Source organism: Cebus imitator, unplaced genomic scaffold (assembly GCF_001604975.1).
Source record: "Cebus imitator isolate Cc_AM_T3 unplaced genomic scaffold, Cebus_imitator-1.0 Scaffold19, whole genome shotgun sequence".
Lineage (NCBI taxonomy): Eukaryota > Metazoa > Chordata > Mammalia > Primates > Cebidae > Cebus > Cebus imitator.
In genome coordinates this window covers 2,379,757-2,398,706 of record NW_016107334.1, presented here as the reverse complement: position 1 = coordinate 2,398,706, position 18,950 = coordinate 2,379,757, and the positions used below count along the sequence as shown (strand labels likewise).

The 18,950-nt window shown below is 44.2% G+C and overlaps 1 protein-coding gene across 2 annotated transcripts in view; it reads right to left on the bottom strand.

Moving 5' to 3' along the window:
* Positions 1 to 18,950, bottom strand: part of SLCO3A1 (solute carrier organic anion transporter family member 3A1) — a 330,506-nt gene that overhangs the window by 243,640 nt on the left and 67,916 nt on the right. The window lies entirely within an intron of this gene.

The following is an 18,950-nucleotide window of genomic DNA, read 5'->3' as shown; positions in this document are numbered from 1 at the left end:
CCTCTTGCAATTTAAAATAATACATACTTCTCATTTCTTACCATTAAATGTAAAGGGCTCAAACCCTTAACATTTCTTACCGTAAGAAGTCTGATCAGGAAACTCACCAAGGATGCCTCCAAAGAGTGCTACCAATCAAAGCTCACTATGTGTTACCACGAAAAGGTGAAGTTATAGCCAGGGCCTTCGTTAGGAAGGGCAGTAACTTACAGAATTATAAAAATCTCTGGCAAGAAAAACTAGGCTTAACATTGAAAAGAAGTTCAATCAAGAAAATAGAAAAGGAAATAAAAAAGAAACTGCCTGTTATGTGTTAATGAAATGGATCAATGCATGTCCACCTAATATCTCTAGCTAGTTCCAAAACACCCCCCATTACAAATAAAAGAGAAAACCCATAGATTTTCAATTTAGCAGTATTTAGAATTTGTTAAGGGTGGTCTTCAAATGAGAGCTCGTTTTGCTATAGCTAGACTTTGACAATGACAAAACCTGGAGTAAATGTGTCAGGAAATATTGACAAATTATTAAAAAGAAGTCATTTGGCAAAGATATGGTATGTGGCAACCACTTTTCTCATTATTCTGAAATCATTAAAACCGGTTTAAAGAAGCACTTTGGGAGACAGTGTCCCACAGGTCTCTATGCTTCTACATGTCTTGCTGGGTATGCCAAGAACGAAAGACCCTGACCATTCACTGCGTAGCCATTTTTCAGTGAGCAACCTTGAAGAATGAGGTAAGGTATGTCTCTGGGGCAAACAGTAGGCTTCCTTTCTGCTTGACATAAAAGTAATGTACTTCCCCAATTCAGTATTCCTCTCCTATAACACTCACTGTGGGTACAGACATCACCTGGTCCTCAGCATCACTCCTATGGTACTTAAGCTAAGAGGAACAGACACACAGACTGATTATTGCCGATGAGTAATCAAGCCCTTTGTCTCTGACCCAGGAGTCTCACGTCTTCTGAGCATCCATAAAATAACTAAGTTTTTATCTTATAGATAGGTAAAAATCAAAGCCCAGACTCAACAACAACCTGCAAGATAAGCCAGTATCATCAGAAAACGTAATAATCCTTGGGACAGGGCAGGTGAGTATTCAGACCTTTAACATAACCATCCTGGGGTTGTCCTTTCCTGACTCATAAAAATCAGAAAATTTAACTCTGACAATTCTGAAGCAGTGGAAGGTGGCATTTAATAGCAGACACTTGTATTCAAATTCGAGTTCTGTTTCTAGCTCTGAGGCTCTGCGTGAGTTGCCTAACCTCTCTGTGACTCAGTTTCCTCACCTACAGAATGATAATAATAGTATATACCCCCAGAAGATCACCGTTGCTACAAGCATTAAGTGAGTCACTTTATGTAAAACATTTAAGACAGCTGTAGCCCAGAGTGCATGATTGCTATTAACAGCTCTAAAAATTCAATGATTCTGTCTCTAGATACTGCTAGTTATGCTGATCCTCTCTGCACTGTAATAGTCTATGATTTTTAGTATACTTCTTAGGTGAACAAGTAGAGAAACTGTGTATACTGAACTACATTTTATTACAAAAATAGGAGCCAGTAATTTATAAATGTATTTGGTCATATTTTTAAAACAGAAATATAAAATCCAAAAACAAGAAAAAATTGATTACTCCTAAGGTAATGGAATAGAAATGACATGTTTAGAAGCTAGAATTCTCAGAATAGTCTTGTTTTGTAGATTTGAGTTAGAAGCCCTGTAAATAGCTTACATAATTATATATTTTTGGAAAAGCAATCTATAAAAATCAAAAGCAAAATGAAGCAAACTTAATTGTTCATTGAATTAGCGTCATAACTGCACAGAGAGAAACCATTCTCAGTTATTTTAAAACACAGGAATTTCACTGTATATATCCCTAATAGGATATACCTTAAGGAGAAAAAGAACTGAAAACAATATCTTAAAATTGTTTTTAGTAATTGGGGAGGATTTTTCCTCCTTTTCTTATTCCAATTCCAACTCAGGATAATAAAATAGTTGAAATGGAGAAGATTCTCTTAGTAGAAGCAATCACAGGAGTAACGATAGAATTTAACTATCACCACCCCCAAGGACATGGCCAAGAATAGCTGTTAATACCATAGAAAGCGCCATGTGTCCATGATGGGACTAATCATCATCATCATCACTGTCACCGGTTAAGTATCTCTTGCTCCCCAAAAATGAAACCTGAATTTGATCAAGTCTGGATCTAACGACCATGAGCATAGGGTTGAGATTATATTCTGAAATAACTTTTAGAAATAATGGAAAATAGGCCGGGCGCGGTGGCTCATGCCTGTAATCCCAGCACATGGGGAGGCCGGGGCTGGCAGATCAGCTGAGATCAGGAGTTTGAGACCAGCCTGGACAGCAAGATGAAACCCTGTCTCTACTAATATTACAACAATTAGACGGGTGTGGTGGCACATGCCTGTAATCCCAGCAACTCGGGAGGCTGAGGCAGGAGAATCGCTTGAACCTGGGAGACAGAGGTTGCCGTAAGCTAAGATCACGCCACTGTACTCCAGCCTGGGTGACAGAGTGAGACTCATAAATAAAATGGTATATCTATAATTTGCTTCAAAATAATCATGGAGAAGGGAGACCAGGTAGGGGTAGAGATAAAACAAGAAAGGCGATGTGTTGATACTTACTGGGCAATGGGCGCACAGTGATTCATTCAACTATGCTTTTTAATTTTGGTTTTAGGTTTTCCATAATAAAAAAAATCAATTATGAAATCAATTTCCATAATGAAATCTCATTTTGGGGCCAGATTTTATCAGTGTACATTATATTCAACTCTTATCACTGACCTGCTAGGAGTTATGACTTTGCACAAGTTAATAATTCTGCTGAGCTTCAGTTTCCTACTGAGGAAAAATAGTCATTACAAAGATGAACAATCATAAAAGCAACACTGAGCTCAGTGCCTTGCAGACGATATGCACTCTCTCAGTGGAGGCTTCCTACCAGTCAAAGCTTTCAAACACAATCACCACTGCAGACCACAAACTACTAAACCTCATCTTCCACTGAAACTTTAAATTAAAAGTCTGTTTAATGCTCACATCACTTGCCTAAAAGCCTCCAGCAGCAGTGATTTCTTAAAGGAAACACTTGGCTTTTGTGTGATGAACAGCAGTCTCTGTTTCTTCCCTTTATCTACTCGTGTCTCGTGTGTGTGCATGTGTGTGTGTGTGTGTGTGTGCGTGTGCGTGTGTGTGTTTGTTTCCAGACTTAAGATACAACCCAGGCTGGGCACAGTGGCTCACACCTGAAATTCCAGCACTCTGGGAGAAAGAGGCAGGTGGATCAACTGGGGCCAAGAGTTGGAGACCAGCCTGACCAATATGGCAGAACCCAGACTCTACCAAAAATACAAAAATTGGCTGGGTGCGGTGGCATCTGCCTGTAGTCCCAGCTACTTGGGAGGCTAAGGCAGGAGAATCACTTGAACTAGGGAGGTGGAGGTTGTAGTGAGCTGAGATCATGCCACTGCACTCCAGACTGGGTGACAGAGTGAGATTGTCTCCAAAGAAAAAAAAAGATGCAACCCAGCAGAAGCAGGGTTTGCCCACTCACACAGGAGGAGGAGGGGCCACCTGACAGCAGAGGATGCCTCTGAACCCTGTCCCCCAGCTGTGGACCTTGGCAAATGCTGAAAATGCTTCTCCTAGATATATCCAGATGGCCAGTTCAGAGACATCACCTCCCTTTCTGAGGCAGTGAGAGAGGCTTTGTCATGTTATTTCTTTGCCCGCATAATGCATCACATCAGGTAGCAGCATCTGACACCTATGAAAACCCAAGCCTACATGAGCTCTCACTTAAAGAAACAACATTCTGCATGTTCTCCAACAGCAACTATGGTTTGGAAGGCTGTCTCTGCAAGGGACTAGTCATTATTTGCACTTGTAAAATATTCCTGAGCACATTTGGTCAATATTTTCCAGCTCCACAGCTACAAATGCATATGTATCAGCCTGGCATTTCATTTTGCCCTTCCCCTTCCAGACTGTTGGCTTTCATATGACAGTCGCTGATACAGTTTGCTGTGAAGCAGGAAAACACAGTAGTCAGGAATATCCCGAGGAGCAAGAACCCCTTGGACTCAAATCCACAAGCTGTCCCTTTGCTCAAGCTCTCTCTGCATTTAGATTTTCCTCCCATAAAACCTAAGTCAGGGGTCGTTTGGAGAATTACAACAGATAATATATGTAAAGAACTTAGCCCCATCTCTGGCACACAATAACTGCTTAATAAATGCTGTGTGATTTTATTATTACTCCTATAGACAGAAGCTAGGTCTGATTCATCCAGGTACCCCCAGCACCTCGTACAGGGACTGACACATCGGAAGTTCTTAACTGATATGTGTTGAATGAAAGAACAAAATGTAGACAATTAAATTTAATTTCTGTCAAAATGGAATCAGGTTAAGTGTCTCAAAAATACAATACTATAATCTCACTGTATGCATTATATTAATACACATACCCATATGGTTATTAATCACTGAACATGTGATAAATCCCATGCATAACCTTTGTAACAAAGTTTCCAGAACCACACACATCTCTTTAGGTTCACGAAGTTCATGGCCTGCTCTGGAACAGTGGCGAAGTGAAGGACAACTTGGAGACAGGCTGGAACGGGCACAGGGAAATTCATCAGAGGTAGATGCAATGGTCCAGCTGAGAAGTACTGAGAGCCGGACTGTGACCGGGAAGGGATAAGCATAGGAGGTTGGGAGCCAGACGTGAGAGAGACGCAGGAGCCCTGATCCATGAGAGGCTGAAGCTTTTAAATGCAGGAGGAGAGAGGGGAGGACAAGGTTGGTCAATGACAAGGCAAACCCGGGAGGAAATTAAGGAGCTGAATTGTGGATTTACTGAGTTTAACACACCTTAGGGTACCCAGATGGAGATATACTTTTATAAAGCGGAAAATATATGGCATGCCCACGTTCAAAGCAGCATTACTCACAATAGCCAAGGTGGAAACAACCCAAATGTCCATTTGTAGATGAATGGATGGACAAAATGTGGTTTATTCACAGAGTGGAATATTTGGTTTATAATATACATAGGAAGGAAATTTTGGCCCAACGCTGCAGGATGGAAGAACCTGGACAGCATCCTGCTAAGTGAAATAAACCAGTCACAAAAGACAGGTACTCTATGATCTTATATGAGGTACTCAGAATAGTCAGATTCATAGAGACAGCAAGTAGAACGGTGGTTGCCAGGGCCTGGAGAGGGGATGGAATGGGAGTTGCTATTTAATAGATAATTTTGATTTGGCAAGATGAAAATGTTCTGGACATCTGTTGTACAACAATGTGAGTACGCTTCACACTACCAAACTGTACAGTTAAAAACGGTTAAGATGGTGAATTTTATATCCCTTTTAACACAATTTAAAACTGCTTTTCATCAAAAAAAAAAAAAGACTGGAAATATGAATCGGCATCATGAGCTGGAGGAGCTGAGTCTCCCAACTTTTCACTCATACTCCAACATGGAAAGCATGGCCCCTCACCAGTTTAATCTCCAGACCCTCTCTCAACTCCCCCAAGATGGAACAGTAAGAGACTCATTTTTTTTTCCTGAAGGTCACCAAAAAGCTATCTCAGTGACTTCAGGAGAATGTGGCTTAAGGACATACAGTGGGAGGGAGTTCAGTTACTTGGACAGCATATCCTTGAGCATGCCTTAAGGAGGCCGGCCTGTACCACTCCCAATCCGTCCATCGTGTAACCACCTTATTCTGCAAAATCAGTTCATCTACGTGGACACGCCATTCCTGATGGTCTTCAGAACACCACAGTTGATGCCGATTACTTCCCCATGATGAAAGGTCTTGGGGACCACATTATCTCTACCTCTTGCTCTTTCTCATGTATTCACCCACGATCCATGAAGTCTTTCTTACCCTACCTTCTTACCATTTTTGTCCCAGCTGGAGTCTAGTACATTTTAAGACTACTCCTGACTCGTTCAGAAAAGCAAGTCAGCTTCATCAAGTCTGGGAGTAAAACGCTGAAGTCCAAGTTGCATAACTGCAATGAATGTATACCGGTTAAATGCTGCCAGGCCCGAAACGTAAACAAAGCCGTCTGCTGAGTGAGCTTCCCTCACTTTACTACAGGGAGATTCCGAAAACAACTCAAACGCCTTTTTTTGGTGGGAGCAATGCTTTATCTGATGCGAGTTTCAAAAATTCCCACAGAACTAGGTCCTGAACGTCCCAGACCCATGAGACTTCTTCTTCTGGCCTAGAAACACCTCACCATTTCATACTAGACTGCTAACGTGACAAAGCACCCCAGGTATGTACTATACTAAGAAACAGCTGTATACCTATTTAGGTAGTTGGGGTAAGTCACTTTCCATGCTTAGTGTGACATGCTTGGGGCTCTATATAATCCTGGTGTGGATTTAATCATGCCTGGGAGTGGTGGAGGGCCGCATGCAATGGGAAAGACAGACCGTTGGGATAATGGAGGCCAGGCTGAGGTTGTCGCTTGGGCCTTGTCACACACGAAACATGTGACCCTGAACAAGTTGCTTAAGCCCCATCAGCTTCAGTTGCTTTATCTATACAGTAAGAATAACAGCCTCTATCTCCTTGGGGTTTATAGGAGAGAGTGAGGGGAATATGCAAAATACTGGTTGTCTGTGTGTCACACAGCTGTGACCCCACAAATGGGAGCCAGTGCATTCAGTGTTACTATGGTCACCATTCAAAGTGACCTGTGCTTAACACACTCGTCTAAATAGGCAGACAGCTGTTAAACTTTCTTCATGATAGGAACGAATCCTAATATTAAACAAACACACAACCAGTAATAAGGCCAATATTAAAAAATAAAATAAAAGGCCCAAGGTGGGAGACATTTTCCTCTGTGTACTGACTAATGGCCTTTTTTATCCTGTCTTGACACCAGAATCACAGGTATAATATGTCCTTCCATCAATATGGTAGATCTACCTTGATGAAGATAAGGCTGTTTACCCGTGATACAAATGCGCAGGCTGAGGCCAGGGTTGGTGAAATGATTTAGAGCTAATAACAGACACCACCAGGTTTCAAAAGGTTTCAGTGTCCGTACACAATTTTAGAATCTATTAGATCCTCACTGTGTTAATGAGACCTCTTGCTGGGAATCCAAATTCCCTGTGTAAACTCCATTAACAACCCACAAGGCAGGTGGGCAAACGGGAATGTTCTTATGGTAACAGCATTTTGCCCAGAAAGGGAAGCAGTGAGAAATCACACCCATTGGCCCCACTTGCTTGGAACATTCGAGATGGAAAGGAAGAAAAGTATCTGTCCTTGGAGAGACATTAGAATGAGTTCAACGCCAATCCTCCCTCAGTCTCCCTAGACCCGAACTGGGAGGCCACAGTATAAAATAGGACATTCCTCAAACGCACCAACTATCCCCCAAAAAAGTTTGCTAATAAAAAGTCTGCCCAGTTCATTCATGTCCCCAGAATTGTCTAGTCCCTCATAACTTTGCCTTGTTTGTTTTCAACTGTCCCAAGAGTGAGGCCTTTTCTTAGTAAGAACACATGGAAAATTTTGACTTTGAGAGTTCAGATTCTGTTAATGATCCAAGTGCCGTTTTAAAATGTTTTTGCTTTTAGAACTGAAAAAAAAAAAAAAAAGTTTTGATTTTCCTATCTGTGCATCAGTTCAAACCAGCACAGAAAATCTGCTGAATATTACCCAAAACACCCACGGTTAGGCTGAAAGAAGGGATGGAAAATTTCAGCCGCAAAGGAATTTTAGGGGGAGTGGAGGGCTGAGGGGTGTCCCCAGTGCCACTGAGAATGCATTCTGACTTTTCACCCACAGTGGCCTAAGTGATGCTTAAATGCTTCCTGTTCTAAGTACAGTGGCTGTTCAGGGAGCAAAACCAGCTAAGAGCTGAACAGGGAGCAACATTCCAGACTCTAAATGCCATCTGTCACTCCATTCAGCCACCTCGCCTCAACTAGCTAGACTTCTCTCACCGAAAGTTGCCTGTCACCAAAGTCTAACATTAGGACTTTATATGGTTTTAACCTTTTTTGGGTCATGAACCTCATTCAATCCAGTAAAAGCTTTCCGCCCAGGGTACACATACACACAAATCTCCACATAATTTGAAAAGGTTATGGCCCCAATCGCTGCAAAGCACATCAAAGAACCTTTAGCTTCAAGTAGCTAGCAGTGTGACTCCTGACATTCTTAAATCAAATTCTTGAATCTGAGCGCTAAATACACCTCAATTTTGATGAGTGTCCATTAGCCACCCAAGCTTTGGTATCATATCTGGCCATTATGTGCACTAAAATAAACATGCGCGCGCGTGCGCGCGCACACACACACACACACAGACACACACAGACACACACACACACACACACACACACAGACAGCTTGGCAGGAATGAACTGGCAAAGCCAAGCTGGGTATGAAACATATTCATTTATTGAGCGTATTCATTCCTGACAGTATGAAGTCATCTGAGGGAGTTAGGTAGCTTTGGCAATTGTAGTCAAGTAAAAGAGCCAGGTTGGTTATATTTTTTCCATTCAGCAAATAGAGCCATTGAATAAACTGAGCATGCTCCACGTGCTCCTGCCCACAGTCGAATGTGCTGTTCAACACTGACTGTTCTGCACAAAGCCTGCCAACAGGTATTTTTAAATACTTTTGTTTGTTTTTGTAGGTAGGGAGAAAGGTGGAGAGGGGACATTCCTTTCGGCTTCTAAGTCCTGTAACTTCAATGCCTCTGAAATAATAAAATGAAGAGCTAACCCCTACACTTTCAAGCTAACCCCTTTTATTTTATGCATAGGGTCAGGGGTTCTTCAGAGTCTCATGAGTGGTTATCTTTGTACTATGAAAGAACTAGCACTTTGAGCAGAAACAGCTGCCTTACCTGAGTTTCCCTGAACTCTATCCCTGTTCAAAGATGCTTGGTTATACCTCAAGAGGGAAGCAGGCCAGACCAACTCCTACATGACATGCCAGGGCACTCAAGCCTGATGAGGCAGAAACCTGCCAGCTGTAGGTGTTGCAAAGGATAATTTATGTATCCAAGTACCTAGGACTCTACGGGCTAGATGCTAGCTTCAAGCACAGCTGGATCTAGGAAGCCCTTTCGCTCTCCCTTTTCTCTGGTCTACTTTTCTCTGCAGGCAAGTTCATTCATTCTTAGGCAAGTGCTCTACAGGTGACAGCAGTGACAGGCACTGGAATCTCTGGGTATTCAGAGTTCTTTCCGTAGCAGTCCTACAAGAAAAGGCGGTCCATTTCTCTCACCTCATAGCGGACTCTGATTGGCCCACTTCGGGGGCCTATCACTGTAGACTGCTGTAGGCCTTCTCTGTGTCACAACTGGATGTGCCTGGACTGACCACATGGCCACTCTGTAGCCCACAGCTACCACCTAAGATGGGAGTGGTAGCTCCCCAGTGACAAAAAACAAGGTACCGGACAGACAAAAGCAAATACCCACAAGAGACTCTTCAGTGAAGCATTTTAACACTAAAAAATTATCTCGCAATGAAGAAGTCACTTCCCATTAAGGAAAAGACCCATTAACCTCAAATCCCAGTGTTAACAATAGCAAACCACAAAGCTGAACACAAACCAAACTCTTCATACCATCTCCTCTCACAGAATGCTTCTTGCAGGTGAAAAGGACAAAAAGAAAACGAAGCCAAGATGATTTTCTCTTAGAAAAGTAAACAGTCTTTTAAACCAAAGAGAAACAATATGCACGTTATTAGAGGAAACGTCTCAAAATCTTTTTTAAGAACAATACCTGCGCTGCAGTTGAAAAGCAGGTAAGAAGGGGGTTGTCTTCCCCAGTCAGGTGCAGTCAGGAAGCAGGGGTGAGGCAGGAACGAGTGGGAGTCTTTGACATCCTTCTGGAAGGAAAATCCGTCCACATGACTTTTACCTTTCTCCAGGTCCTCCTGGACCTCTCTGGCCCTGTTTCCTGCTTAACAAACACTTCAGTGCTATGTTCTAAAGTTTCTTCACAAAGATGCTCGCACACACACAGTAAATATCCAGAGGTCCCAACAAGCTCCAAATAGTGTTGGTTTATGTATCTCAATCTGCTCTTCAGGAAACCTTGAAATGTGCTTTTCTTCCTCTAGCCATGTTCAGCATGGGAAAAAGCTTTCACTTCTTTCCAGTTCTGGGAATCCCCATCATTGTGAGGCAGTGAGCAAGCGTCGGTGGGAGTGGATCCACTCAGCAGTCGTGTTCCCCTCACCTCTGCCATGCTGGCCTGTGTTTGGCAAGATTCCCCATCCCGTTCCTCCAAATCCAATACCCCCGATATTCTACAGCAAAGAACTACAGCAAAGAACACTTTATTCAGGCTGTGGCATTCACAGTGTGTGACAGCTTTCCTTTCTTTTTTTTTGGGGGGGGGCAGCTGGAAGGGACAGAATCCTGCTCTGTCACCAGTCTGGAGTGCAGTGGCATAATCTCCGTTCACTGCAACCTCCGCCTTTTGACTTCAAGGGATTCCCCTGCCTCAGCCTCCCCAGTAGTTGGGAGTACAGGCACATGCCACCATGCCTGGTTAATTTTTTGTATTTCGGTAGAGGCGGGGTTTCACCATGTTGGCCAGGATGGTCTTGATCTCCTGACCTTGTGATCTGCCCGCCTCGGCCTCCCAAAGTGCTGGGATTACAGGTATGAGCCACCGCGCCCAGGCTCCTTTCTTTTTTCTTGTTTTATTTATTTGCAACTCAAAAGAGTAATGCAATTTGAAACTGATGGTCTGGAGCAAACAGCCCACCATGGCAAGCTAGCTACCGTGCCGTGTGTTCGAGCTAAGTAACCAATGTTGACTCACAAAGGCCTTGGAGAAGACTTCAATGAGCTGGCAACTCAATTCACTTGAAAAATACGGATTTCCAGTCTCCCTTAAAAATCAGAAGATGTGGAAACACTTTGCATTCCCAGAGAGCGACAAATGGCACAAGACAAGGCAAAGACCTGGTCTCCAGTCTCCACGTTGTCCAGTTTTCTCATTTGTCAGCAGAGTCCCTTCAGCACTTAAGATTGTGACCCCAAAGCAGATGGGAAAGGGGACTGCAAAACAAGAATGCCATCACCCATAGCCAGCCCAAAGCCTGCCTGCATGACACTCCTGGCCTCACTCATTTATCTTTTAGGAAAACTCACCACAAGGCCAGGAGGCTGGCTTTCAGCTTACACGGCATCTATCTGAAATAATATGAGCTTTTACAGTTTCCAGCCAACGTGGACAAGGCTGAAGCCACAAAGACAATCATCGCCTAAATGCCCAACTAGCCACGGCCAGCATTTCCAGGCTGACAACTGGAACTACCCAAAATGATCTAAAGGCAACCACCTAAAATGTTCTATATTGTTTATGACACAGGAAAAACTTCACAATATGCCAACTGACAAAAAGTAGGTTTACTTATAGTACGGTTTTAACTAAGCAAAACTATATACAAAGAAAAAAGGCTGCAATGAAATATGCCTAACTACTGACAATAATTTTCTATTGGTATCTGGATTATATATTATTTATGTTTTCTTAATACATTTTTGTTTTTCTCAATGTTACTAAAACAAGAAGACATTCTTTTTAAAAAATTGAGCCAATATGCTTCCAAATTAAGAAGCAACATGCTAGAATCCAGAAAGCCAATCTATGCATCACACTGGGCAATGGCCATACTCTGGGGTGCCTCTAAATTAACATAGGCTGGCTCTCCTCCTGCCTGGGGCAGGGCTAGCACTTCCTGTACTCTGAGATGAGCCACTGGAGGGGGTCTTCAGGAAAAGAGGAGCCCTGCTGGTTTCATTCAGGCCTGAAGAGTTTGCTATTCTCAGGTCTACAAGATGGATTACATCCCAGGCTGAAAATCAGGTTCCAAGGGCTCTTGTCATAAGACCTGCCCCTATGTTCAAACAGGTCAGTCATGTATCCACCTGTGCCTTCATTTCTACATCTGGAAATGGAGATGCTATGCCCATAGGAATGAACAGGGCAGTATTTACTGATCCCCACCATGTACAGGATACCTGACATTCGGGGAAAGCCTGGCCAGGAAGACCAGACCATTTTTACCGAGAAGGCAAAAGTCTCAGGGCAGCTGGAAATTCATCCAAAACCCAGGAGTTGTGGAAGGGCCAGGATTTGAATTTCAAGACTGTTGGGCTCCAGAGCCCAAGGAGTCTTGTCCAAGGTCACCCCGGCAGCAAGCGCAGCAGTGATAGCATGAAGCACAGGGCAGGAGTTACGAGTGGCTGCAAATGAATGAGAAACACCTCTCAGCCCAGGCAATATGGAGGCACCAGATAAGAGCTGCAGGCTGTTTCCTAGCAGGTTGCTAAAAACACACTGAAAATGGCATGTGACCGGCAGCTGGGGAGGGCGAATGGACTATGGCCAAAACAAATTGACCACTTTCACAGGCCATTTATTTTAGAAACATAAATCAATAAAGGAAACTTCAATATCAGTAAAGTCGCAAGAATATAATAAGCGATGCTTGCTCCCATGAGGGGTGGCTTTTTAATTATTTTTTCGGATGCACTGCGGTCACAGTATATTTGATCCATACACAATCCACGTTCTTTGGAGAGTTAAAACATATTTCACCCAATGTCAAGTTAAAATAAAAACTCATCAGAGGCAAAATAACTCTTTGCTCCCAGGTCTCTGAAAGGAAATTTGGTTCTCTTTGGTTGCTGCCCAGTATTCGATGCCTTTGTACTAAACAAACACTTGGCAGATGAAATCTGAGAATTATTCTCTTTGCATCATTAACGGATACACAGAGGGCTGCACTGGGTCTCATGAGAAGTGATACACAAAGAAAACATGACACATTTGTATCTAATATGTGTGCTGCCTGAGCTGCAGGACTTGTTCTGTGTATTGAGGAAATAGCACAGGCTCCCTTCTCAAAGAACCCCTGTCCTCAGTCCCAATCTCTTCAGCACATCCATCCTCCGGAGAATCTGCCAGCCTCGTGTGTGTGTGTGTGTGTGTGTGTGTGTGTGGTGTGTGTGTGTGTGTGTGTGTGTGTCTGCCTAACATGTACAACTCAGAATTACCTGGTTTCATCTTGATCCAAATCTGCATTTTTAAAAGCACATCATCCATATTTGATACAACTGCACAGAACTATACACAGACACACAAATGATCACATCTACAACTGCAGAAATCTCGGCCGGACATGGTGGTTCAAGACTGTAATTCCAGCACTTTTTGGGAGGCTGAGACAGGCTTTAGCTTTAGATGCTTTAGATGCCCTGCACCGCCTACCCGTGAAAGCTTAGTGCACTTCAGGTCAGGAGTTTGAGAGCAGCCTGGCCAACATGACAAAACCCTGTCTTTCCTGAAAAATACAAAAAAATTAACCAGGCATGTTGGCAGGCACCTGTAATCTCAGCTATTCAGGAGGCTGAGGCATGAGAATCACTTGAACCCAAGAGGCAGAGACTGCAGTGAGCCAAGATGGCGCCACTGTGCTCCGGCCTGGGTGACAAAGTGAGACTTTGTCTTAAAAAAGAAAAAAAAAATCTGGAGAAATCTGAATAAACTTTACGGATGATAGCAATGTTAATTTCCTGGTGTTGCTGCTGTACCATAGTTACCATGACACCACCAGCAGGGGACACAGGATGAGGGATACGGGGGACTTTCCTGTATTTTGCCACAACTTGTGATTCTGTAATTTTTTAAAGCTCTTAAAAAAAACTGGGCTGGGCACGGTGGCTCATGCCTGTAATCTCAGCACTTTGGAAGGCCAAGGCAGGTAGATCATGAGGTCAAGAGATGGAGACCATCCTGGCCAACATAGTGAAACTCCATCCCTACTAAAAATACAAAAATTATCTGGGTGTGGCGGCACACACCTGTAGTCCCAGCTGCTCGGGAGGCTGAGGCAGGAGAATCGCTTGAACCCAGGAGGCAGAGGCTGCAGTGAGCCGAGATTGTGCCACTGCACTCCAGCCTGGGGAACAGACTGACAACACAAAGAAAAGAAAACACACTACTGTTGTTTAAGCCTCCCAGTCTGTGGTGTTCACATAGAGCAGCAAACTCACATGATACCATATCCCACGTCCCCCATTCATCTGGTTTTGTCCTCTGGTAATGAGCTCCCCAGCCCCTGGCATCCCTCTTAATGAGGAAGCGTGTTAAGAATCTCTATCAAGCAAGGAGCAAGCCCTAGGAGAGCTAAGCTTTAGACGTCCACCTCCCTCCCCTGCCTACCTGTGAAAGGTTAGTGCTCAACTATTTGGGGAGTCATCAAAATATGGAAGAGGGATAGGAATTTTTCATGGTAGGTCCAGAGGGCAGAACCAGAGCCCAGTTGTAAGGAGGCCTATTTCTAACACAACATTAAAAAAAAAATTCTAGTGGTTACAGTGGTTCAAGAATAGAAAGAATAGCACGTGAAGGTGTAGTGTCCACATTGCTGGAAAGAGCTGAGCAAAAGATGGAACAGATCAGCTGCTCCTGCCCCAGATGTCTAAGATCTGATTTGCTGCCATCTCGGCTCAAAGCACTACGAAACAGGCACAACATCCTTCCAGAACCCAGACCTGAACGGCTAGCTAGGGCCACCTTCCTCTCCAGACTACCTCCAACTCTCCATTCTGGCTCTGACACGCATTCTCCATTTCAGCAGCACCTCTCTCCTTGGACTCCAGACACGCAGCTGTCTTCCCACCTTCCTGGCTCCCGCTGTGATTTTTCTGCCCAGGAGGCTTGGGGCTGTCTTGTGGAATGCCCTGAGCTGTACCGGACCTCCTGGACCTCACACCACCCTTAAGCTCCCATCCCAGCCTTGTGAGCAGATCCCAGACATACCTGGAATAAGCGTCCCTTTCAGACCCACAGCCCAGCACTATCCAGCTAAATGAGCTTGGGTAAGTCACTCAGCCTCTCAGAATCACAGTTTACCTATCTGCTTTGTTTAAAACAACAAAAATTTAAGAAATCTGTGTCCAACTATACAAAGTATTAACTATTATCATACATATTCAGAAGGAATGTTATATATGCAGCAATAATGTCACAGGATAGTATTAACAAAGAAATGCTCAGGAAATATTAAGAGAAATGAAATTACAAAACAACTGATAAAGGATAAACATATTCCTTATTTGAGAGCAAAGTTTAAAATTTTAAGAACCTCTGTGAAATTGAAGATCTATATTATCAAAACATATTTTCTTAGAGAAAAGCATACTAATGAAGAAAAATTTAGAATTATGTGTACCATAAAGCTACTAGTAAATATTTTCTAATTTTCCTTTTTCTGCATATTCTAAATTGTAAATGGTGACCATGTAATGTTTCTGAACTAGGAATAAAGTTATTTAGAAATCTTTACTGCTCCTATTTCACCTTTGCCTCCCGAGAAAGAAGAGGGGGCAACTTAATGAAAGGGCACAGTACGTCCATCACATCATCCTACCCACACTTTCATAAAAGGCAAATACGACTGTGTTTTGAACTGAGAGAAACAGAAGGGCAGCTAAGAAAAGTGGGCCAATGGAAGGTCACAACATGGAGCTACAGGCGTGACTAGACTCCCAAAGAACAAATTCTCGGACCCCAGGAGGGGCCAAGTGATCTCCACTGCCACCCTGCCCATGCTGTCACTCTAGGAACAAAGAGTGCCACGTGCCACCCACGGGTCACTGTCTGGCTGCCCTGTGAGGCTGGGTGCCGCGGCGGTGAAAGCCTGCCAGCAGAGCTGAGTCCCCATTCATCCAGTTTTGTCCCCTGGTAATGAGCTCCCTTGGCTCCCTCCCACGGTGGAAAGGACTGGCCGAAGACCAGTGCCAGCCACAGGAGCCCCTCGTGAACAGCCCATCCAGGAATCCAGGAGTCTGGCAGCAGCTTAGCCACAAGAGGCCAAAGCAAGTAAGTCATTTCAGTGGAAAATGTAAGCTTGATTCAAGACGGAATGCTTCACTTTTCCCCGGATTGTAGTGGAAGCTATGACACGGCCACTGATGTACAAACAGTGCCTGTCTAGAGATCCACCATGCAGGCAACCAGGGCAGGTATCATCAGCACTGACCTGCAGCCTGGAGCAGGCGTGTCGATCATTCTCTTCCTTGCTGACACCCACAAGGAAGGCTCAGCTTGAGAACACTCTTGTGTTTTACACACACCTTATTTATAATCCTTTCAATCCCCATCACAGTATCACAGTTTAGGCCTATGACCAGACAGCTGGCTGTGGTCCCCTCTCTAGGCCAGCTCTGCAGGAGCTGGAACCAGGGACACACGTCTTCTTCCTCCTCAATGGATACACATTTACACCTACGGTCCCAGCGTCCTTCCCTTGAGACTTTCCTCCTCTTCAGGGAGTTAAGAGGCCAGAAGTCTGTATCAATTGTGTTCAGCGGGCTACCCCAAATACTCTCTGAAGTAAACTTAAGTGGCTTCAGGAACTACTGCCATGATAGAGGAGATAAACTCTGAAATATTCTCACTACCACACATACTTTTGTATAGGTCGTACAATAAATTAATGAGCCAGTCACGCTTATATGTTACGATCTTACATTGTACCTGGAAAATAAGCTACGTACAGAATAAAAGGCCATCTAGTGAGGCCAGTCTATGCAAAAGACTTGTCCTCTCCTGCTCTCTGTAAACACAAACCATGAAATCAGTGCAGAGAGACTCAGAACTACCATCTCCACGGCCTGTGCTACCATGCTTTGGAAACTGGTCCTATGTAACAAAGCTACAAAGATGTACGTACATCATGCAAAAAGACACCCCCCCAACTCAGACTTATCATAGAGGAACAGGGTAACCAAACAGAAATTTGGCTGAATCATTCTTCCTACCAAAGACTCAATGCAAATCCCATAGATAAGGCCTCAGAATTCAAGAAGGCCTCCTTCCTCAAAGGATCAGCCCTGTTTTCCATGCCTGCACCTCCCACACCCCACTGTCCCAAACCAAAGTGCTTCCTTCCCGTAAAGGCACCAGCCAAACCTCAACCCTTCTGGGGAAACAGCGCAGCTTAACTCATCAGGAGATACTTCCAAAAGAGGGTTCAGTCACTACATCTGGAAGCCCCAAGAAGTGATATAGCATGGTTGGGACTTCAGGGGTGATTCTGAGGAGAAATTGTTCTACTAGATTCTATCAGCAGAGACAACAACTCAGGCTTTCACCCCCCATTTCATTCCCCGTGCTCTGATTTGTCTACTTCCTGTTACTGCTACCGGAAAACAACTCTCCCAGAATTCCGGGGTGACATCAGTCAAATCAGAGGGTGGACTTCAGGAGACCTTTGTGGCTACATGCTGTAGTCCACTTCCTGGTGTGCAAAAACTCACATGGAGCGGCTTTCACTCAAGCTTTAAGGCAACGACAGAAAAATAATTACCTTAGTCCCCTTCCTCCACCATACCCACCCTCCGGCAATCACGGCAACTCCTAACCATCTCTGGCCTGAGCCTTGTTTTCTCTTCCACCTTGTTGCGTAGGTAGCTGGTGACTAGGCTCACTGGTGCTCCATCCTCTGAACGGACAGGAATGTTCCTTCCTCCTTTCCTGCCCAGAGCCTGCTGGCAGACAGCCAGAACATCCACGTACAACATACACGTTGAGTAAATGCATCTACTCCAAAGCTGAGCCAGAAAGACACAGAAAAAAATCTGCATTCGGCGTGTCCTGCATCCAAACTGTCCTATCTCAGAAAGCTTGAAGCTTGACAGATAGGAACCTTTATGTCAAGTTCAGTTCAAATTCTATTTTCACTCAAACCTCCATAATATAATTAACTTTCCACCTCAAGGCACGCTGCTTTGGGGAGGCACAAAGCTTCCCTGGGTAGAGGTAATTTTTTCAAAGTTTAGCACTCAGTGACTGGGGATGTGTCAGAACAATACAGCAGCTGACAGGAGACAAAATTAGACAAGGGCTGGAGATGCTGGGCTGGCCAGTCCTCACCCTACACGCAGCCAGCCAACAGAGCCCACAGCAGCAACTGAAAACGCTGCCAGCCACATGAACTTGCCTCTCAGATGCTACTTGACCCCCATCCGGAGGTGGCTTCCATCCTTCCAGCATAAAACATCGGAACTATGACCGTGGAAAACGACTTTTCAAAACACAAATACCTTATTTCTCTCCAAATACCCAATTCTCATGCATACCTCCATTATTTTAAAAAATGACCGGAAGTCATCCACCCTGAATTATGCCAAATGCTGGCAAGGCCATCACCTCTCCTTTTGAGCTGTGATGGAGCAATGATGACCAGGACTTTTTGTTTTGTTTTGAGGTGAAGTCTTGCTCTGTTGCCAAGCTGGAATGCAATGGTGCGCTGTCAGCTCAATGCAACCTCCGCCCCCGGAGTGCAAAGAATTCTCCTGCCTCAGTCTCCCCAGTAGCTGGGACTACAGGCACGCACCACCACACCTGGTTAATTTTTATATATTTAGTAGAGACGGAGTTTCACCATGTTGGCCAGGATGGTCTTGATCCATCTCTTGACCTCGTGATCCACACACCTCTGCCTCCCCAAGTGCTGGGATTACAGGCATGAGTCACCGCCCCCAGCCAGGACATCATTTTGATTCTTAAAATCTGGACTTTCCAATGTGTAGACCCCCAAGTGTACCTTGGTGGCTGACACGAGAAAGCGCAAAGTCTCCAAACACACCCAAAAAAGAGCAAATAAACATTCAACTCCTCCTAGCCATGTTTTCGCATTAACTGTGTTAGTGGTCTAGCCCCGTGGAGCTCAAATTCGGCTGCATATGAGAATCACCTGGGAACGTTTAAACACTTCTCAACACCCAGGTTGCACCCCCAGGCATGAGTATTTTTCAAGAACAAACGGAGTGCAGCCAAGTCTGAGAACCAGGACTGGC